This window comes from Ambystoma mexicanum, chromosome 11 (genome assembly GCF_040938575.1).
Source record: "Ambystoma mexicanum isolate Mex_15411 chromosome 11, UKY_AmexF1_1, whole genome shotgun sequence".
Lineage (NCBI taxonomy): Eukaryota > Metazoa > Chordata > Amphibia > Caudata > Ambystomatidae > Ambystoma > Ambystoma mexicanum.
This window is the reverse complement of record NC_090934.1, coordinates 896,794,116-896,818,072: the sequence shown is the minus strand read 5'-3', so window position 1 is coordinate 896,818,072 and position 23,957 is coordinate 896,794,116.

The window sequence follows — 23,957 nt, the reverse complement described above, 5'->3', positions numbered from 1 at the left end:
ATCTACCAATTTGCCCAATAGGAGTATATGCTGTACTGATGGCCCATCAGCACGTCTGAAACCCCTCATCATCCAATGTGACAGCTCAGAATGCACTGTGGATGTCACATAAGCTGAAACTGAATACGTTGTCACTTCCTTCCCCATGTTGTGCTCCAATATTAAGGCCACTAATTCTGCATCTTATGCTGAATAATGTGATGGTAGTCATGAGCTTCTCACTACCTCACTTGTTCCGTCCTCTTTCACCCTCACAACTGCGGTCCCATTATCTCCTTCCTGACTCATCTGGTCAATTGTTGAAGGCCCGTCAATGTAAAGCACATCTCCTCCTCAGTGCCTCCTCCTGTACCTTGTGAGTGTCGCTGGATTCATCTAGGTTTTCTGTAAGTCATATGCATAGTCACTCTTCTCTAAAGTGTCGTAGAGAAATGTCACCAGGTTGACAAGTCTGCATCTCACTATTTTGAGAGCTACGTTATATAGAAAACCTCATACCCCAAGGCTCTCTGTGTTGTCAGGGTGCTCTTTGGTCTTTCCATTATTGCAAAGAGAGCATGCTACACGTAGAGAGTGGTGCTGCATCCCATGGTAATATGCACTGATTTTTCCAATGCAATGAGGCTTCAGCCAAGGCTTGTTCGCATGGATAGTGTCCTCCCATTAATGGGTCTAATTTCCCACTGTAATAATCTAGTGGCTTGTGCCCTAATATAGTCTTCTGTGTCACTACTGCTGTCATCACTACTCCATCGGAGTGTGAGAACAGAAAGTATACCTTTTGATAGTTTGTGATCCCTAATACTGGTGCTGTGCATATTACTTTCTTCAGCTTGTCAAAAGTATTAATAAAGGGCCTTTATACGTGCTGTAATCAAATACCCATGCCATTCAATAATTACATAGTCCCAAGAACTGCTGCATCTCTCTGACTGTTGTGGGTTTTGATGTCCTGTGTATTGCCTCTGCCCTCTCTGGTGTCACTCGTCTGTCATTTTGAGAGATAATCTGTTCAATGTATAACACTTCTGTCTAGCAATATAGTAGTATGGCCTTGTCCACTTTGTATCCCTTATCTACTAAAACTGCCAGAATGTGCACTGAGTAATTTCTACACTGTTATTCTGTCTTGCTACAGAGCAATATGTCATCTATGTACTGTATAACCGTGCTTTCCATCTGTGCGTTGCCAAGGTCCATTTTGAGGGTGCTGTTGAATATGGAAGGTGATTCACAGTACCCTTGAGGAAGTCTTGTGTTATGTTTCCACTTTTTATTTATATATAGACATGTACTGTCTCTAATTCTAGTGGCATTATCGTTACTTCCTCCTTGTCTAATGGTATCTCTGAACTGAATAGGTACTCATTTGGAAGGCGCCACATTTTCCCCAGGAACCCTGGAAGGCATGTTCTCCTGTAATGTCTGTCCCTTGTTGGAAAAGCTCCTCGTCCATTGGCACCCCCTTCTGTACCCTTCGTCCACAATAAGCTTGAACAATTTCCCTCGCATTGAGAATGTGTATCCCTGGTGTGGAGCATACTATCCCCTTGTCAGTGAATGAAATGGTCATGTTAAGTCTGCTCTTGATGTCTCTCCCCAGTATGTTTACAGGTGTCTCTCAGGAATAAAGTAGGGGGCAAGGAAAGATCATTCTCCTCTATTGAAAGTGCAATATCATCTGTAAAAGGAACCACTTTCGTCACCTCAGAGAATCCTTGAGCATTGATGGCTCTACACGTGGTTCCTCTGCAGGGATGTGTGTAATCGATAGGATGGAACACATCAAGTCTGTCTGTTGGCTGTCCTATTGAGGGTATAAGGACATCCCATTCCCCAGAAATGGGTTGCCCCCCACCACAGTGACGCCCCCAGTTTCCTAATGGGAGTGGCTGTCATGGAGTCTCTGTGTGCCATTGTCACATTGTTTGTTTGTGTGCTGTTCTGCATCTGAAGTATTTGCTGTGTTGTGTAAGTGTGTTGTGTGTTACCTTGCATCTGTGGCAGCTGTGGTTTGCGAATACCTACTGCATAGGTGCTTCCATTTGTGATGCCTGGTCATTGGCTGATGTGTCTGAGGGTATGCTTTCGGGTGCCTGTCCTTGGCGGTGGGTCTGGTCTTGCATGTAAAACTTGTTGTGTTCCCCCTGCTATTCTGTTCCATCCCTCCCTTGCTTCTGCAGATTGTCGAGATGTGTCCTATCTGCCTGTACACCCAGAATTGGGGTGGTTCTGTCCCCTGCTCTCAGAAGCCCCCAGAAAATCCCTCTGGGCTCTGCTACATTTGTGGGACATATCCTCGAAACCACCTGGGAATCCCCTTTGATTCTGCTGCATCTGGTCCCCGTAACCACATCCTCTGGATGGCCCCCCTTTTCCATATAACCCATGCTGCTCATTCCCCCACCCCATGAATCATCCCCCAGTGTTTGGTGGTGCTTACTGCATCTGTGGTGGCCCCTTGTCCTCTGGTGCTCATCGATACTGCTGCTTCCATTGCATATTTTGATAGCTTCCTTTATACCAACTTCGCCTCCTCCTGCTTCCTTTCCTTTTGCTTTTCCTCACGTTCTCTTGTAGTAGACGACAATAATGTACTATCATGAGCTGTATTTCTGACCTAGGCTTCACCTCCATCCCCACTAATTTCTTGAGTTGCTTTTTCACCTGTTCTGGCAACCCTTGGCATAATATGTAGCAGAATAATGCTACTGTTTTGTCCCATGGTTCTCACGTTTCAAAGTGACAAAGCTCTTGAATCGTCTGAATGTAGTGTAAGGGGTTTTTGTCTTCCCCCATTTTGCATGCCATAATCGCATTAATGTCTGACGTGTAAGTATACTGTGTACTTAGAGCTTGCCATACGGCCGCTCGCCAGTTTGCAAATGGTGCGCCATTGTGTGCTATGTCATAGGTGTTGACTCCTGGATACCCCACTGTTTTCCATATGTCATCAGCGGCTTCCCTGAAGATTGCCACTATGTTACACTCTGGTATCCACGGGGGCACCACATGATACTGGATGGAGGTCTAAGCTCTATCCCGGATCCCTCTCTGCTTGGTTATGCGCCAGACATTGGGTAGCTCCTATAACAGGAGAATGGAGGGTTAGGATACTGGTTCTGTGATGGGTGGGCTTCCACCTCCCTCTGGTCCAAATCCCTTCCCCTGGGGTTATTGCTCACCTTATGTTTTTGTGTGTTGAACTCTCCGTCCTGCGTCTCTGTGCAGGGGCGCATGGTTGATGCAGGCATTCCGTGGACCTAGTTGCTTCACTGGTCCGTGTGCCCTTAAGTCGGGTTCATACTGGCTGTGACTCTGACTCTGCTTGCTGTCTTCCAGGTGAGTTATAATGTCTTTTCCGTCTTTATTCTGTCTCTTTCTTTCCCTCTGTTTTCTCTGTCTTCTCTGCGTCTTGCTCCACTACACTGTTCCCTAACAATGTCTCTTTTTGTTTTCACAGGGCGAAGACCATGGTGAGTTATTGATGCGCAGAGGGCTGTGCTGTTTATTGGTGTTAATTGCTAACCTGTGTTCTCTTCTCTTTGTACAGGATGCGGTGATATTCCAGAGTAATGAGTGATCGAAGCGCTGCTTGCCCCGGTAAGTGCTTTGTTAATGCTGACCTTGTTCCTTCTCCCTTGCAGGTTGCAATGAAACCCGGACATGGACGAGGTAAGAGAAGCACAGGGTGCTGCCAGGAGTCGCTGCTTGCCCAGGTAAGAATTGTTATTAATGCTGTCCTTGTTTCTTTACTTTTGTAGTTTGCGGCGAACTCCGGAGATGGGTGAGGTAAGCGAAGAGCAGGATGGATTCAAGACCGGTTACTTCACAGGTAAGTGTGCCCTTCCCGGTCCCGCCTCCTCCCGCCTTCCATGTCACCCACCGCCCGTGATTGGTCCTCCTTGTTTCTTTACTTTTGTAGTTTGCGGCGAACTCCGGAGATGGGTGAGGTAAGCGAAGAGCAGGATGGATTCAAGACCGGTTACTTCACAGGTAAGTGTGCCCTTCCCGGTCCCGCCTCCTCCCGCCTTCCATGTCACCCACCGCCCGTGATTGGTCCTCCACTTAGGCCATAAGGGCCTTCTCCTCGCCAGCCCTCTGCCAGGTAGCCCCTGCTGCTAAGGGTCCCAAGGCAAAGGGCGGCTCCAACAGAGGCGGCTCCAGAAAGTGTCTACAGGTGTCAGCAGGGGAAGCCAGTGGGCCTCATCACAAGGTTGGCGCTCTGGTAAGAACGGCACCGGTAAGGCAATACCGGCATCCATTACCGGGCCGGTGTATCATGACCCTAGATGCCGTTGCTACCGGCATCGTCAAGGACCCGCTGTGGCTATGCACCACCGTACCGGCATGCAGGCACGCGTGCATATGGGGAGGCCTTCATACCGGCATGCCGCAAAGAAGGGGACACCACGAGTCACACGTACAAGTACATACCGGCATCGAGATAACGGTAAGAAGGGCCCCATGATGCCGGCAATACCGGCATCGCGGACCACCCGTAAACAGCAAACTGCTGTGTAACCAAGTGCCACAGGTGCACTCAATCAGCACAGGTGGAGGCAATGGAGTCAGGGTCAGCACAAAAGGAGCACACCCACACACCACAACCCCCTCCAAGGCAAAATGCTACCACTTGTTCTTGCCATACTGGGCCTGGAGGACATGCCTGCACTGCTACTCCTTGAGCAGGCAGTACAACAGGAAACACAGAGGAGACGCCGGAGGAGAAGGAGTGTGAGACATGCCCAGCAAATCCCACCAGTGCAGGCACCAGGGCTCCCCGCAGACAGCCAGCAATCCAACGTATAAGGGCCAACCCATTTGATTTAACCCCAGCACAGATCCACACCCTGTACGGCCTGGACAGAGACACCATCACCAACATAGTGGAATTAATACAGGATGACTTGGTCAGCCTGATCAACATCCGCACAGCCATCCCCCCTTTGCTGAAGGTGACATCTGTGCTCCACTTCCTGGCCACAGGCACTTATCAACACACAGTGGGCCAAATGCATGGCATGTCCCAATCAGGCTTCTCTGTTGTGTTAAACCCAGTGCTGGATGCACTACTGAAGCACGCAAATGCCTACATATCTTTACCAAGGACACCACAGGAGGCAAATGCCACCAAACTAGCATTCCATGCACTGTCAGGCATGCCCAATGTAATTGGTGCCCTCGACTGTACCCATGTATAGTTGGTAGTCCCACATGCCATGGAGGCGGTGTACCGCAATCAGAAGCTATACCATTCCATCAATGTGCAGATGGTGTGTGATGCCAGCCAGATAATAACACACTGCTGTACCAGTGTCATGATGCCTACCCCCGGAGCACCAGGCCAGGCCCAGCACCCCCGGGAGCAGGTATCACGCCCCCGGGGAAAAGCCCAGCGGCCCTTTATAGGGGCTCTTTGGACTCTGTCCTGGCGCCGTTGGCGCCAGGCTCATGTTGGACATCAGTCCTGGCGCCATAGGTGCCAGGCTCATAAAGGGAAGTGTTTGGTGCACTTACCTGAAGCAGACCATGCTGCACACTCACCTGATGCAGACCATGCTGCATGAAGAACCAAGCCAAATGAGGCTTAGGAGGGACTATTTTTCTGAAGGAACTATTTTGTTACTTGGGTGGGGCTGTGGAAGGATACTCACCTGGAACTTCTTCCAAGGCTATTTAAGCCACACCCGGACAGCCACACGTGCTTCGCGTTGTTCTGCATCCCAGCAGCTGAACGCTCACCGTGTCTGCTCCTGCACCTGGACTCCAGCCACGCCCGCCTCGAACCTGGAACACCTGTAAGGGAATAAGAGAAGAGAAAGGTGAAAACCAAGAACTATTTCAACCTTCTTAACTGCATCCGGAATCTTCACGCCAGCATTCCTGAAGGAAGACTTCCATTTAAAAGCACCGCGTTGCTCGCTGCAGCGCCGCGCTTCACTCACCTGTTCCCAAGACGCCGCCCGGCTCCATCGCGGCTCTCAGTTCCAGTCACCACATCTCTGCACCGCACCTAAGGGAGAGAAGAAGAGACAAAAGGTGAGCAAGGGAACACAAGAGGAAGGCCGGATTTTCAGCCATATTACTTACCGGCTATTCTTGGTGAGCCATTCCACATCTCGGGTCGGCGCCACATCTCTGGCAGGTACCGCACCCCGGCCCCTATGGGGAAAGGACAAAAGACATTACTGGGGAATTATAAAGACATTTAGAGGGGTCGCCCTCATCACGGACTCACCTGATTTTACCCCGGCAATTTAACCCCTCAACGCATCGCCTTTGTTCTGCACCTGAAATAAAGGACAGAAAAAGACAATATAAAAGGAGGCTCACACTTGAACTTTTGCATCTTCATACTTACGGCGTATCGCTCAGTAAAGTCAAGTGGATTTGCCAGCGCCATTCTGAAAACCAGTGAAGTAACTGGACGAACGCGCGCACCTGCACCAGAAGCAGGATGGAGAGTTCATCCTTCCAAACCATAAGGTGAGCTTAAACCAGGGGTTTTGGAGAAAGTCAGAGGAGAACGAAGGGGGAAAGGGGGGAGCAAGCACATTATTCAGCAGACAGTTAATTCCCTTTCTCATCTGCAGAAGGATATTCCCATGGGCCAGACAAGCAAGATTTGGGGGTCCAGTTCAATCGGTGGTCCGAATTCTGCGCATCATGCTTGAAGAGGCCACAGCAACTCAGACCAGACCAGAGCCTCCGTGGGAGCCAGGTGAGTGTTACAACCAGATATCCAGGATCCACGCATAATGCCATGGTGCTGCGCAACTCCTCACTACCCCGCTACATGGAAGGAGACATTGTACAAAGTGACTGGCTGTTGGGTAAGTCTGCCCTCTGGGCCATGGGAGCAGATGGATTGGGGGGGAGATACATGCATATGCTAGGGGAATGCCCTCTGGGCCATGGGGGTAGATGGATTGGGGGGGAGGTACATGCTTATGCTAGGGGAATGCCCTCTGGGCCATGGGTGCAGATGGATTGGGGGGAATGGTAGTTTCTTAAGTCATCCGCCGACACACAGCCCTCACATTTGCATGCAAAATGCCCCTAGACAAGACATACATTGCCTGGTGCTTTAAAATCCTAGGACCCTAGGTCGTGTATGTCACACAAGGATCCCTCTATGGATTGGCATTCACTGTACAGGGCTGACAGTCATGTGGATGTGGCTGCCAATGATGAGTGCATATGAACTTGAATGATGTACAGGCTGAGCACACCTGTCAACTGAGCCTCATCCTCAGACATACCTCCTTCTGCTCCCATGTAGGTGAAGCTGGATATCCCCTGAAGCCGTGGCTACTCACCCCTGTCAGGAACCCGCAGAACAGGCACGAGGAGGACTTCAATCGTGCACATACACGTACACGTGTGGTCATTGAGCATACGTTTGGCCTTTTGAAGGCACAGTTTTGCTGCATCAGCAGGTCGGGAGGGGCACTCATATACGAGCCTGAGAAGGTGGGCAAGATCATCACGGCATGTGTAATGCTACATAACATGTGCATCCGGCAGAACATACCCCTGCCACCTGATGTGGAGCTGCCACCACCTGGTGAAGTAGAAGGAGAGGAAGGAGTAGAAGTAGGACATAGGCCAGGACGCGAAACTTGTGAGGGTCGCGCAGTGCGCAAAATGGTCGTAGACCAATCATTCTGATGTACTTTAATGCAGAGGGTGCCATGTGTTGTGTACTGTGGGCACTGGTTGTGGGGGCACATGTGCACGAATCACCATGAAGCAATAAATTGACATACAAAAAATCAGCAATGTCCACTCATGTGATGTTTGTTACACAACTGGTGCATTCGTGAGAAATTAAGTACAACATGATTCAACAATCCACGCCCCCACCGGCCCTCCACCTCCCCCAACCGACTCCCCTGCCCCCAAACACCCCAGTACTACACACTACACCCACTACCACCCTCCACCTCCCCCAACCTACTCCCATGCCCCCAAACACCCCAGTACTACACACTACACCCACAACCACCCTCCACCCACCCCCTAACACCCAAAGTCAACTATGGCATGACATGTGTCTGGATGTATGCCCAAAGGGATTATGCAGGGTGGCCCTGCTACTGTTGAGCCCCCTTAGGAGGTGGGGGTTGACAATCACATCATTTCCACTGACTATGAATTTGAAGCACAGGTTTACATATCCCATAACATATTCACTGTGAAGCTTAAACCTACTGAGCGATTTGCTTGAACACCTTCTACAATACCTAGCATTAGGTTCATGCCAGATATTGACACAGATATTTTCTCACAAGTTGCTACCTAACAATCTTGTATACACATAGAGGCTCATATTGGGTGAGCCTTAACAGCTCCCTGCCACCAAATTAAGAGCTTGAGTAAAATGAGATGGCATATCTTACGTTAAATGGAGCACCATTGAATTAAGTAAGAAAAACACCTGCAATCAAAGGGCTCAGATTGGAGAGGATGGTGGCGTGAAGTGCTATCTGAAATCTGGTATAATCATTTTAAAATATGTTTCACTCAGTGTTTTTGAGTTGGCATTATTGCAATTATGTGTATTGCTTGTTGTAATGAACAACACCGAACAATAATAGCATTATATAAAAATGAAGAAAAAGAGTTAATAAAGCTATCACCACGAAATTTGAATGAAGAAAAGCCCTAATGGCAATGTTTTACTGTAGCAAACAAGGGGGGAAATTAGATAAAATTGCTAACATCTTGCTTTTTATGAACAAAAGTTTACAAATACGTGAATTCATTAAAATATTTATTAAATGAGGAATAACTTAAGGAAACTGACTTGTCAAATTTAAAAAGTAAATTTTTTTGTGTCCAATAATTTTTGGGGGATTATTTATATAATAAATGGGGTTATGGTGGGGCAAGTGGATATGCAGAATATAGCAGTATTATTAACGTATTTAAGTGGAAATACTGCCAAATTCTGCTACAGCCACTGTGTGGATGTAATGCTAGATTTAGAGTGCCAGCATGGCAGTATTTATTTCCATTTTTGGAGTCAACAGGAATTCTTTGGGGATTTGCTAGATTTACCTCAGGCAGTAATTCCACCCATGGAAAATCTGACCTTTTTTACATTGAAGTAGATTACTTACCTCCAGCTCCTCCATTTCAAGGTCAGATTCAGAGGTGCAGCAAAACAGTTGCTTGTTCTAACACTACATCTGCCCCTTTTTACAATGAAGTGGGCGATTGACCTCCAGCATTAAGCTAAGTTTAAATTCTCCATTTCATTGTCAAACTCAGAATTCATCGCTGCAGCGAAACTGCTGGTAATTCTGTTAATGCAAACAAAATTGTATCAGAATTACCATTGAACATTTACCACAATAATTAACACATAATTAGGTCCATATACGTTTACAATAATGGTAAAAAGTTCATAAGCGGTGCTACTATTGTTTATGCATTTGCATTGGTTTGTAGCACCGTTAGAGGCCAGGGAAGAGCCACGTTTCCACATAGCAATAGTTATAGACAAAGGTATGAAACTGGGAATATTAAGGGGTGCAGGGGTATGCAGTTAAGATGGACAGCATTGAGAAGAACTGGCAATATTGGCATCTAGGAATAGGAGTGCAGGCTTTGTGTTCCAATGTAGGTATAGACAGCAGTGGCATGATGTGGTTTTTGGTGAGCTTGTGTGGGCTACGGGTTAGGGAAGGGGTTAGGATTTGGGTGGTGTTTTTTTTGGTTTCATGTCAATTCATCGCAGGATGTTTTTTCGCTGTTTTTTTTACCAAAGATTTTCTTTTGAAAAAACTCATTGAATTTTTTATTTTTTTATTTTTGTGGGGTTACCATCCCCTTTAATTTGTTTTAGATCCCCGTACACCCACACCCAATTTATATAATTATTTTAACCCCCCAAAAAATTAAATGATTTTTTTCAAAATAAAATCCACGGTTAAAAACCCCACGAAAAAATATCCGGCAATGAAATGACGTTGTATCTTTTTTTTGCAAGATGGAGAAGGTGATTATGTGGTGGTCTGTCCCGGGCATAGGGTGTTTGTTTTGGTGGTGATCTGGAAGATGAGGACTGTGATCCAGTCCAGGGTGTGACCCTTTGAGTGAGTAGGTTCATGGATCAGTTATTGAAAGTTCAGTGCTTTCATTGAGTTGGATATGGAAGGAGCCTGTGGATTGGCAGGATCATTGAGGCCTAGGTTGAGGTCGCCTAGGATGATGATTTGAGAGAAGGCCTTGATATTGTCACCAATCATATGGAAAAGGTTTTCTTCAAAGTTGAGTTCCAGGCCTGGTGGGCGCTAGCTGTTGTGGATAGTGATGGTGCTGATGGGAGAGTTGGTGAATTTGAGTGAGAGGATGTCTCCATTTCTTTTCTAGGGAGGTGTCGAAGGGTTTTATGCAGAGGAAGTATTTGGCCAGTAGAGCTACTCCTCCTCCTCTGGTGTTAGAGTCTGTCTTTGAAACAAATTGTGTAACCTAGGGGGGATGGCTAGATGTAGTGCTGTGCCGCAAGCTTTGGGAAGCCATGTTTCCCAGATGTCTAAGATGTGAGAAGTCAGGAGTTTATAGATATCTAGGGTGTGGGCGGTCGTAGAGAGTGCATTGAGCAGAGCACATTTCAGTGAAGGTATGTTAACCTTGGGGTGGTTGTGTGGGATCTTAGTTTTGCGGATGGTAGGTGATGGCACTTTTTGTAATGGTAGAATGGGGTGTATGTGGTTAGGAGTGGCGTTGTTGGTATCTGGGTGTTGCCCAGGGGTCTAACCTTTCTCCCTGGCATTTCAACCACTACCTGGCACCTCTTGCCCACCACATCATGACATTCTGCTCTAACTTTCAGTGTTATGCAGATGATACCCAGCTCTCCTTCAGGCTCCCCTAAGCCACATCAGTTTCTCTCAAAGCACCCATGTCTCACTCAAACTTGAGCAGAACAACCCCTGGTTCTGGAAGCAACTCAAGACCTTCCTTTTTGCTTCCACTTTATTTCGTCCTCGCCCCTGCTAATGTCCCTGACTGCTCTGCACACTGATCACCTGGCCACCCACTGAAACTCGGGCCAGGCTCCTGCATGTTCAGTTGCCCTCACACTGCCTCCGGGTTCACTCAGCACTTAAGGGTCTGTATCTGCAACCCTACAGTCCCTTATCTCTCTACACTTATGAGCCACCCTCCAGCAGCACTTATTGAGTCACCTGCATTCCCTACAGCCCCTCTGGCACTTCTCTCCTCCCTCTTCCCTGCACTTGCGCAATCTGAATGACACAAGGTCTTGTAAGATCGTTGTTTTGTACTACTTCTGCCCCCCCCTGTCTTGTGCCTAAAAACGGTTGTGTTCAGGTGCATTATAAATTACTTATCATATTATATTATGTGAGAAAGACCCATGTTTGCGGTTAGAAGATGAGGCAGAGGAGAGTATGGGGAGATGGTGCCACGACCCATAACCCATAACATGATGTACGGCCTGAAAAAGGTAAATGCAAAGTCCCACAAGTTCCTATTACCCTCTCTAACCTATGGTCTTCATACCAACATCCTGTAGACATATCACGTATCATCCTTATAAATAGAAACATTTTGCATGCTCTGGGTTTGCCAACAAGCTCTGGGCTTCCCAAACATCCATCCCCATTAAAAGTTCAGTAGCATGGCAATACCTGCTAAATGAATGAGTTCCCGAAATAAAGCAAACAAAGCAATGGAAACAGAAGGATTTGTGTTTAATATTCCTTATGGTCAAGAGAGGCAAGCACATACAGCTGAATCTGTAAGGGAACTATGAATGCAGGGTCCTGCTGGCTTCAGTCAACACATATTTATTGATGGTTCAGTGCGTGTAGGAGTGGCAGATGTGGAGGCAGAGACCCGTGGCGACCAATTCAGAAGCAGTGTTAGTGCCAAGATGACAGTTAATCCACTTGCGGGTTTGGTTAGTGGAGCCATGCCAGGGCATGCAGGCCAACCAAAAACATCTGGGAAGGACAGCAGAGTTGATTGTCATTACCCTGGGAGTCTTACCAGATGGTCACCAGGCCCATGCAGATCTGGAAAAGCCTTGTACCCGTTGAAGGAAGCCATGGCCATTCAGACCCACCTGGTTTGAATGGCCACCTAGAATCTCAGCATTCTGACTCAGATAACGAAAGCGAAAAGCATCAACCAAGACAAGAAAAAGGTGCAGGGGACTCTGAAGTCCCAGATAACGTATGTCAATAGATCTCCAGGAGGCAGAGCTCAAGGGAATTTACAGAACGAATGACTGACTATGGTCTATAAGAAAACATTAATTTTTCTCTTTTTTTTCTTTAAAAAGATCTCATTCATTTACCCAGTGCTTCTAAAACCCATGTACTGCTGTAAAATATACCCTTGTTCACCTACTTTGTGACTCTTTAATTGTATTTTTATCCCTGGCTCTGGCACTTTTGAACAGAAAAACACCCTCTTTAAGTAAAACAATTTGATTTCATAACTAATCAGTTTTCCAGCAGTAATACAGGTCAAACCCTGAAGAGTGATACGTATTAAACAAGTTAGTTGGAAAATATATGTATAAAATAAATAAATATACAAATATTTATCACTAAATGAGTTACGTGGTCAATATAAAACTGAAAGAATGTTGTTATTAAAAATATGAACTGAAGTATGAAAATAATTAGCGTCTCCATTGAAGAGAACAAGAGAAGATATACAAATATGGCAGAGCGCCAAAGCGTAGCGAGGAAGACTAGGCCTACCATAACAGGTTCAGAGGGTTTACCCCCTGAGAAATGTTTTTTGATAATGTGTTAAAATGCTGCATTATACAACAAACATTGGGGGTCATTACGAAGCTGGCGGTAGGGGGTTAACGGGGCCGGTAGAGCTGCCGGCCCTATTAACCCCCTACCTCCGCATTACAAGGTTTGCTTGCGTAACACGGTAAGGACGTCTGGTAAAGGGACCCTCTGCTGCAACAAGCAACAAGCAGCTCAGGGAGGGCTCCTGGGTTTGTTTGGCTCCTCCATGATAGGCAAGGGATTTGGTGGGTCGGTACCCCCTCACCGATTATGGACGAGCTGCCCCTGGATTTATTGTGCGTTATTGTCATGTTGTAAGTGTACATGTGGTCCAGGTCCCTCTCTTTCATGCTTGTTACTTGACTTCAGGAATGTGAAGCTGTCCTTGAGACCAATGTGGCCAGTTTCTGACAGTGCACTCTGTTGCCATGTGACTCTGTCACAGCTTAAATGCTTAGAAAGGCAACTGGATGCATGGGTGCAGCACCATTGGGATAATTGAGCTCCAGGCCGCTCCCTCTAAAACTCTTGGTCATTCTTAATGGCATCTGCTGACCTTCAGGGATGTTACGAGCAGGACGAAATGTAGACAATGAACAGAGTTATGGTCTGCAGAACTACTTTCCTTTTGTTATCAGCAGTGCCTTTCTTAGGCCTAACGTTTTAGGCAATTGTAATTGTAATTGTTCATTTGTAAAGCGCTTATGCACAAGCAAAGTGCTTCAATTGGCACTGAAGTGGGGCATTTCCAAATGAAAGAACGCCCCACCTACAGCTCCAATTAAATAGCACATCTGTGCGTGTTTGCAATACAAGTAAAGTGTGAAAACAATAGAAAAGCTCCCATAGAAATTTGAGTTTGTATCTCATTACAACCTACTCGATGCTGAAACAAAACTTGTGTTGCTGGAATTTTAACTTACCTTCTACAATATAAAGTAAGTCGCATGTCAGCGTATGTGTCTTTAAAAATGTTTTCCCCATTGATTTGTTTTGTTGTGTTATCTTAATACGGGTTTTGTTGTTTGGACATGTTAGAGGAAATACACATAGACAGGCTTTTTCAAATTGTAGACACATTTTAATTGTAAGACAACACACAGTAGTGTTTTTTATCGTATTTATTTTTGGTTCAAACACAATTATGAAGAAAAATATATAATTTTAATCCTTTATATTTTTACAAGCATAACAACTAAAACCAATAGTAACCAACAGAAACTTACTGATGCTGTTAAATGTGAGGTGCGAGAGTAACATGATTTAGGAGTAACGTGAAATATATTCACAGTTATAATTCATAAAACATGTTCTTATTCAACATATTTGAATTTTGGGTGGCAGGCACCCGATGTAACTATCTCATATGTAGTGTTTTCACATTATTTTAGTCTGGTGATTGGGCATAAACACATTACACTATTTTCCAGATGTTTCAAGTTAATTGTTGCGCGAGGGACAGAAGTGCTAGCATCATCCTGACAGAAAATATGTTTTCTCTTGGGAGGGGAGTGCATGTTTGTTGGTTGTGTATGTGTTGTTACCAGCTTTTTTGGGGTTTGGGTGGCAGGAGCATTCTTCCTATCAGTGTCTGTGACAGGATGTTGCTGGTCATGTTTTTTTTCAATGCATTGGTTGTGTGTGTTGTGTTTGTGCTGCGAGGTGCAGTGCTTGTGTGACCAAAGGCAGGTCCAGTGAACCGGCCAAGGCTATGTCGATGAAGCAGCCTGTAGCACCTGAGTCTATCACTATTGACACTGCGTGAGAACCTGTAGCGTGGTTCAGAAAGGCCTGAACTATAATGGGTCGCACAGGACCGAAAGTAAGTTCAGAGGTATTCCGAATAGTACTCGCTCCCACCTCTGATCTTAGGGGCGAGCCTTCTGAAAACCCGGGTTTCTGTTTTTTGGGTGGCGAGGACACTCTTTTACAAAATGCCCGATGAGACCACAGTAAAAACAGGCATTTTCCGTTCTCCTGCGCTCTCTTTCGACATGTGAGATAGGGCTGCGGATCCCGCCTATCTGCATGGGTTCGGGAGTAGCATTGGCCGTGGATGGGAGTGGGAACGAGGATGGACCTTCCCCCCGTCGCTCCGATCGTCTGGCATCGACTTGTAACGTTAAGTCCACCAAATCAGCATATACTGTGGGAAGCGTAGGCACTACAGATAAGGCATCTTTCATGACCCCGGATAAACCCCGGTAATACACCACAGCCTTTTTATTTTCTGGCCAGTGGGTCTCAGCAGACAACTGATTGAACCTGGTGATGTACTCTATGAGGGTTGACCGACCCTGCGTGAGATCCAGGAGTTCCATGTCTCTAGACTGTGCTTTGTGCCGGGTGTCGAATACTTTTGCCATCTCTTGGGTCAGTAACTCAAAATTGTACAACGCAGGGTGGTTGTTTTCCAGCAACGGATTGGCCCATGTGGCGGCTACCCCAGATAGATGGGAGAGAAGAAAGGCTGCTTTTGATACGGAATCGGGAAAAGCCTGAGGACGACACATGAAATGAAGTTTACAGTGATTGATGAAAGTGCAGTATTTCTTTGGGTCGCCCTGGTATCTTTCGGGAGCAGCCAAAGGAAAAGGGTTTTGGATCACCACAGGGGCGGCCGGGGAGGAAGGGGGTATGACAGGAGGAGGGTTTTGGGGAGGAATGGCTTCATCAAACTCAGCTTCTGCGGGTAAGGGATGGCGTGCACTTAGTACCGTGTCGAGGCGGTGGTGTAATGCGGTGGTGGCAGCGGTCATGTCAGCGCGTAGGGTTGCAGTAGCGGTTGCCATGTCGGCCCTGAGTGCTGTCACTGCCTGCATTAAAGCCGTCAAGGGGTCCCCGGCTGAGGTGTCCATAGCTGGACGACCAAGAGGCTTCACAGTCTGTTCTGATCTTGATGATCCGCCTTGATGGTCGTGCAGCTATAAACTACCTCCGTCCCCAAGTACCGCTCGGGCAGGAAAAATATACTGCCCTAGCAATCTTTGAGGCCACAGGTGATGAGTGGCGTCGTCAGTCAGATACCGGGAACACCGGAAGGACCCCTGAGTGCTGTAAGGCAACGGTTAGAATCAGGTATACTTTGAACAAGAATGGCAGTGCAAGCAGACAAGGAAAAAATGACAAAGCTTACCCTGGGGATGATAGAATCGGTGGGAAACCTGAATAGACAACAAGGGAAGACCAACAGCAGGCTGGGATATACTGCAGTTCCTCCAACTCACACCTGCAGCCAGAGCGTGACCAGATAGCAAGTCAATCCAAGGTCCAGGTGGTGAACCCCAAATGACTCAGGAGGCAAAGCGTGATAGACAGGAATTGTGTGGTTCGTAGTTTGTCAAAACAAAAGGGTAATCCAGAGCAATTCCAGGGCCAGAAAGCGGGGTCAAGAGTTCCAAGGGTCCAGAAGATATGTTGAATCCAAAGGGAAATCCAAGACAAGTCCAAGTAACGTTCCGCGGTCGAGTTCCAAACTGTAGCTAGACGAAAAAAGGTAACGCTGAACAGGTCTCTGTAGAAACAGTTGTGAAGCGCTGAGTATTTCCTCTCGGCTCCTTTTGAAGGAAAGGTAGATCACGTGACAGGGCACGTGACCGCACAGGAGCGTCACGTGAGGCCGGACGCCATCAGTGATTGGTGTTTGTCCAATGTGGACACCGGCGTCGGCTACAGACGACGAACCCGTGACTAGTCACGTGATCGTCTGAGCGAGACGCGATCGGGTTCTCCCGTGCGAGGGAGCTGGAGCCGACGACCCCGGAGCCGTCGGGCATGGATGAGGCGCCAGGGCAAGCGCCAACACGGAAATGGGCGGAAGGAGGTGGTTCTGTCCCCTCTGACATCCCGCCTGCCGTGTCTTCCCCGTTGGTGTAGGTGGTGGGTATGGGAATGGATGGTGCCGGGTAAGTGTCGGGAGGATAGCAAGATTGAGGACGTGACATGACATTCTTCTCAAATGGTAATGGTGTTGGTGTGATAGGTGTATCTGTGTTTGTGAGTCAGGCAGTGAAATTTGATTTGCAGTCAGTGTAGTGTTACTTGCAGTAAGGGTAGTGTCTGTTGGTACATTTGTTTTGTTTTGAGTCTGTGCTGTGTAATGTATATGAATGCATTTCTGGAGGCTGCATGTGTTGGTCTGTTTGGCAGTGTGTGTGATAATGTCCATGATAATATTTCTGGGAATGATTATGGTTGTTATTAAGTTAGTGGGAGCAGATGTTGTAGGAGATGACTTCAGCTACAGGTGTGGAAGTGGTGTTTGAAGGATCTGTGTGTGTGTGTGTGTTTGTGTGTGTGGTCATGGAGTAAGTTATGGTAATTGAAGTGGTGATAGTGGGGTTTGGTATATATGCACATATATACTTGTAGTTATGGTGTGTGCATGGCTGGTAGTGCATAAGCAGTGGCTGATGTGTGTGTGCTGACACTGTAAAGAGAACCACAAAAAGAGGTCTGTGAGCCCCTCAACTGAGAACTAACATAGGCAAATGACCTGTTCTTTGGGAAGGTGCCCACTTGTGAGGTTCTACAACCACTTGTTAGCTCACTTTACCTTTCATAGAGGAGACATTACCATTTGCATATCAGTCTGGTTCCACCGACTTGGGAAGTCCAGCACTGAAATACTAGGCAACTCTCCTCTGAACAAGAGTACCAACAGCAACCCAAGGCACATGGTTTTCCTTGTTGGGCCTCATCAGTGAGATGAAGCTGTTCCTATCTAATCACAGTGAGTAAGGGGTCTGCCTCTGGATAGACCTGGGTAATGTAATGTAAAATCCCAAGTTCTTAACATACAAATAGAGGTCTGGCAGCCCTTCTACCGAGAAAGAACACCACCAAATAACCTGTTTTTTGGGACAGTGTTCATTCAGGGTGGTCACAGCAGAGAAATTTCCATTTGCATATCAGTCTGGTCCCACCCACTTGGACAGGCGTGCACCGAAATGCTGCAAGTGTACCAACAGTGTACCAACAGCAACCCCAGACAACGGTTTTGGCTTTGTTGGGCCTCACCAGTGAGGTGAACATGTGCCTCTCTAAGCACGGTGAGCAAAGGATCCACGTCTGGATTACCCTGGGTAACATCAGTTGATCCAGACCTGCCTCTCTTTGTGAACAAAGGATTGAAAATGTAACCATTAAATATCATTCATCAATTTCATCAAATACTTCACATTATAGCAAACCTGTTTCCCAATAAATCCCAGAGCTTCTCTTTATTAAACATAATGATTAAAATGTGCATGTGTTCCACATCTCAGCACCTGATCACTTACGATGTGAGCACAGTGTTGAAAATTGTGCAGAGTAGAATTGAATCCAATTGAGAAAATCAAAACACATAGGGAGGTAGAACAAACGGGTGTGATAACATATCAGCAAGGTATTCACATTTGGGGCTGCAGGTTCCTACTTGCAGACTTTGCTTGAAGAGCTGGTCTTTAAGAGAAGAAATGAGAAGAAAATATACATTCTCCAGATAGACAACGGTACAGTAGAACTACTTCTTGCAAATTATCTTCATAGCTCCAATTCTTTTAGTTTGGAAATTAAATCAGTCCTATTCAAAAGCTCTGAGTATAAATGGTTATATAAAACCACACGTCTCTCCGGTCTTACCCCTGACAAAGCCCCCTGTCCAGCATTTCATTGAATTCTTAAATCTTGACCATCATCACATTCTTAGGCCCATTTAATCCTTGAGCCCCGGTCAGATTAATGCACATCACCTTTATTTGAATTGTTTTCCCATTACTAGGTATGATCCGCTGTTCCAGAAGTGGGTCAGCTCACTAAGCCAGCCCAGGTTCCAGCTCACTACCAACAAAGGCAGTATAGCTTGTGGGTGTTTTGAGACAGAATTGACTTACTGTTAAGTGCCTAACAAATGCAAAAAAAAATTAATACAATATGCCTGTGCTGGACAATGTAAGGTCTTGCAGGCATAGGACTAGCTCAATACTGCAACATAGATCATACTTGCTCACATAGCATCACATCCAAACCCAGACCACAACTCTCTCGCTCATCCCCAGAATGAATTCACTTGCCAATTGGTGGGCACCGGTCAAAGGTGTAGCCCCCATTTAGTCTCTCTGTTCCCGGAAACCCATTCCACACACTCTTCACACTCTGCCTAAGGCTCACCTTCCGGACTTCTATCCCAGTTCATTGCTTCAGTCCTGGTTATTGACTGTACATGGTTTCTTCTTCCTCTCTTGTAAAGGCTGGCAGTGATGATCTTTTGATTCATCTTCGTGGCTCTTTGGATTCTTCTCTCAAGAGGTACATTTCAGATTGTTATTCAGATACAAGCACAAATACTGGCTAGCACTGGACTGTTTCCCTTCCTCTTGGTGGAGTAGGTTTTATAATAACACATTGTTAATCACAGACTCAGCATATAAATCGACACCATGAGCAATTTTCCTGATGCATTTTGTGCCCTCCTTTGAGTGTTTCAAATGTCCACTTTTACAATCATAGCTTGGTGTATATATATGCATTTCAAATTCTGTCTTGATAAATGCAACAAATACATTGTTAGAAGCATATTGAAGACATTCAGAGTTTGATGATTAGTGTTTAGAGAGATGTTTTAGGAGGGTGAAAAGACTGCTTCAGGGCAAGAATGTAATACTTTTTCATCGACTCTTTGGTGCAGGTAAACATGAAAAGAAATGCAGCACTGTAGTCTTTGTTAGGCTGTAACTTACAGTGATGCTCAATGGACAGGTGGTTCTGTTTATTTGAGTCACCTAATTTAACTTTCTCTCTGTAATGAACAGTGACAACAGAGGCCCCTTGTGTCTACGTGCATGAAGTCTGTGTCTGGTCGGACTGGCATGATGTCAGCAATCCAGCCAAAGGCAATGGAGATTTTGAGACACCTGAGGAGCTGAGAGCCAATGGAATCCCAGTCTGCAGTGAACCCAGAGAGTTTAAATGTAGAGCAAAGATGTTTCCTGACAAAAATATAACCGATCTCAGACAAAAAGTGAAATGTGACGGATCTGGACTTGCGTGTTATAATGTGAACCAGACTGATGGACAGTGTTACAATTATGAAGTTCAGTTCTTATGCTGCAGTTTTGAGCGTTGTGAAGGTAAGAAACAATCCATGTCTAATTCATTCCATTATTTTAGATTTTGCATTTCTATGAATACCACAACACAATAACAGAACACAGTTTGAACGAACAAATGCATCTTTCACCAATAATAATATTTTGTTTGCATCATCACAGCTTCTAAGTTTGTTTTTTTCATCAAGAATTTTCAACTGGCCTTCATTATTGATCACGGCTTACACCAGTAATCTTTATTTCTTTTGAAAAACCATTTCATATGACAGTTTCCAGATGTGACAATTGCATAATTTTATGTATTGTATCATAGTTCACCACCAGTTTGTTAACAATAGGAATTGGAATATTTCTATATTTCTAAATAACTATTATTCATTTGAATTTTCTATATGACAAACTGCAACTTCTGAATGGACTGGTGGGCATTTGGAACTTTAGTCGCTTATAGTTGGGAATGGACACCTCTTTTCGTGTTATTATGTGTTACTAATATCCAAACGTATGTTTGCCACTGTAGACAGTTTGTCCCCAGGGGTAATCCTTGAAGAATACAAAAGTATTCCAAAAAGGAGAGTACACTGTGAAGGAAAGACCACAGATTTATTAATCAATCAGCTGGGAGAAAAACAGTCAGCTCTGTGGAAGGGAACTGGAACACACGTTCTCAACTCCACTTATGGCGTGCTACATTTTTATCGTTGGAGAACCACAAATTATAATGTTCTACAGTTGGCACATTTTAGGGAAAATCGAACAATATGGTTGGCAACATGTCCTCTAACCCCTCAAGAACCCTATACATTAACCACTGGGATTGGGCAGTGCAATTTTGGAACTCAAAACATAAAACCCCTTAAGGTCATCCTGAAACTACCTCCACTGCCCCTTAATAACATCAGAATATGCTGATTGACAAAGAACTCGGTAATCCAATTGGTTGGCATCCTTTACATTATGCTAATTGTACCCTTAAATTGGAGACAGCGCGACCAATCGATTGTGAGGGAACACAGCAAGGTCAAAGACAGTGTTGCAGTGTCGGAACACCCCATCCCAAACTCCTGATTGGTCCTCTTTGTCTCCCACCCCATGCATCTGCCACCTCCCACCTTCCCTCCTAATGCTGTGGCAGTTCTACTTGGAAGAACCTTTGCGAGACACCGTTGCGAAAAGCAATTTCTCCTATGTTATTCTTTTCTGCCATAGTGACCACTGCCTGGACCATCACATGTCTAGCATGGTACACTTCAATTATCTTGTGGACACGCACCTGTTGTCTAGCTGGTGTTACCCTGCTCATGAGAAACTTCTCCCTCGCAACAGTTAATTGCACACTGCGATCCTAACCGGACCTTGCCTATTTCGCTGTTTCTCGGTGATCACCAGAAATTCATTTTTACTGTGAGATGTGGCCTTTAGCAAATGAATGGCAGCTTTGCACATTTACCCTGGGCCGACTAAAACATGGCAGATATTTTGCTCACTGCCACCTCGACCCATTATACTTAATGCAGTCCCATTTGTACACTAGCCCTAGCCCTAAATACCTCTATACAATAATATACATGTGCCTAACTAAATGTGCCAAAAACAACAAAAGATGTGCATCGTTGTAGAATCTACAAGTTAATGTTTTGCTCCACACTGTGTTGCACATAAAGTATAAGGGTGTTTTATAAATGGAAGTGAAAATAAAGAAAGGGCAGAGAAATGGGTTTGTTGCACATGTGCTTTCCCCTGCTGCAGCCATGGTTGTCCCCTTATTCTCCAAGGCACCTCGCCCCCTAAACTACTATATACTTGCTACATAAGTTATCTCATAACTCCTTGCATCACTGCGTCACTTCCTCTACTTGCATGCGTCTCCTCCTTACAGACACTGAATTTGCATATTTGTACCTCTCTGGCTCCCGGGTCAATTTTTCCTGAGGCACAGCTTGCTTTCTATTTACTTTTTTCCGCCAGGATATAACTATTAACAGCAGATCAAGAAGTGCAGCTCGTGCCCCAAAGTGGACTTTGCAGTTATTTTCGCTTTCAGACTTGATATATGAGCCACTTTTAAGACAAGGAAGGTGGTGCTGCCCTAGCTTTCCAACCTCTGATGATAACATTGTTGCACCTGTTTCTGTCAGGTCCAGGGTTTCCAAAGGAGTTCTGTGTTTATAATGCTGAACTTCTGTTTTCAAAGTCTATTTTCTACGGACTAGAACATACACAAATATTGCACTGCATATTGGTGTTGATGTGGTTCCTAAGGGCTCTCACATTGTATAGAGAAGAATAGACAGATTGTGTGATCTTGTGCTAATCAGTATTTTGGAAAGTGGTGTACCCAGGATTAAAGAACTGATTTTCTATGTTAGGTCAGAAATTAATTTTTAGGATCCCATTGTACACTCTAGTGCCCACCTATCTTATTGTATATTTTTTATGGTGTTCTGAATGTATTTTTGCCAGCAATTAGGCTTTTTCTAAACCCAAGCAGCTCTACCACCTTTTTGATCTGCACCCCTTAGTAGCACATAAAGCCATATGAGCATGGGTATCACAGTATCCAATTTTGTCCTAGGGTGAGCATCTTATAAAAGTATTGGGCAACAGGCTTGTGGCAGCTAGCTGAGCACCTATAATATGCAATTAGCTATCTGTTAGTCATGTGGCTTCGCTGGTGGTCGTATTTTTGCCATGCGTAAAAAGGCTCCCCTTGGTGGAAATCAATTTACCTGGCTTGGGCCTTTTTTAACCTGCTTCTTCATTTCACAACATTTTTGTCTTTGGGCTTGTTAGGCAGAATTGAAAGCAGTACCCTCTGGGACCACCAGATACGATTAGGACTACAGGTGTAAGCAAAAGGAACCTTTGGTATAAGTCTGTACTACTCAGTTTTTGGTATCGAGCTGAGCAGCCAGGCTTATCTCAAGAGGGAATCTGAGCATTAAAAGAAGTTACACAGAGGTCTTACAATCACAGTGGTTCAAGTAGACAATTACACTCAAGGTTTCTTGGTAAAAACGCTTATTAATTTATAACCCAATAATTTAGAAAACATTCACTAGAAGGAGGCAACTTAATATCATACACAAATATACTTCAGTTCAAAACCAATATGTTTCTGAGTAAATAAGGCTCCCCTGAAATCGGAGCAAAACGGCACTTAGGTTCCTTTGAATAGGAGGAAAAAGGCACAAGTTAATAAAATAGATCACAAATACTTTCTTAGGCAGTGCAAATAGATTCAGTTCACTAGAGGGCTTGATTCAGTTCAATAGGCCCAGGCCAAAGTCAATGGGCTAATGTCTTGGATGGGAATGAGCAGTTCTTGTAGTAAACGGTAAAGTCTTTGCCAAAGTTATGATAGCTTATTTATATGATATGATAGTTTATTTATATAGTGCCAATACACAATGTGTTTCAAAGCGCTTCAAGGCAAGGGAGGGAACAGGGAAATACAATGCCATTCTTACAGGCCATGAACAGTAAGGATGTGAAATCAACTATCGTACTCGGCCTGACGACATTTTAGATAGTGCAAGAGCTAAGACATAATTAAGGAAGGAAGGGGGAGAGTGGGAAGGAAATGGAAACAGACAGGTAACTACCGTACTAGGCCTGACAACATGTCTGGTCGAGCAGGAGAAAAACAAAAGGTATTGGAGAGGGATGCAGAAATGTAGGGGAGGAAAAAAACAAGCAACTATCATACTAGGCCTGACGACATTTCAAATAGTGCTGGATGGGGGTGGGAGGAAAAAACCAGTAAGGGGAGATGGGAGGAGACAGATGAGGTTGATATCATACTAGGTCCAGGGATAATTCTGATACAGTAAGTGCATAGAAGAAAGTAAGGGGAAGAGATAGGGAAAGGGAGAAAGGGAAGGAGAGAACAGAGAGTTAGCAGTCAAAAGAGAGGAGAAGCAAGAGGGGAGAGTGAATACAATTGCAGAAGTCAGTACTAACACATAATATTGCAAGCCAGGATACAAGATGAAGATGGGAACAGCCTGATTCATGGCCACCATGAGTACAAGATGCAAGGGAAGTCCAGCATGAGAGTTGAGAAAGGGAGACG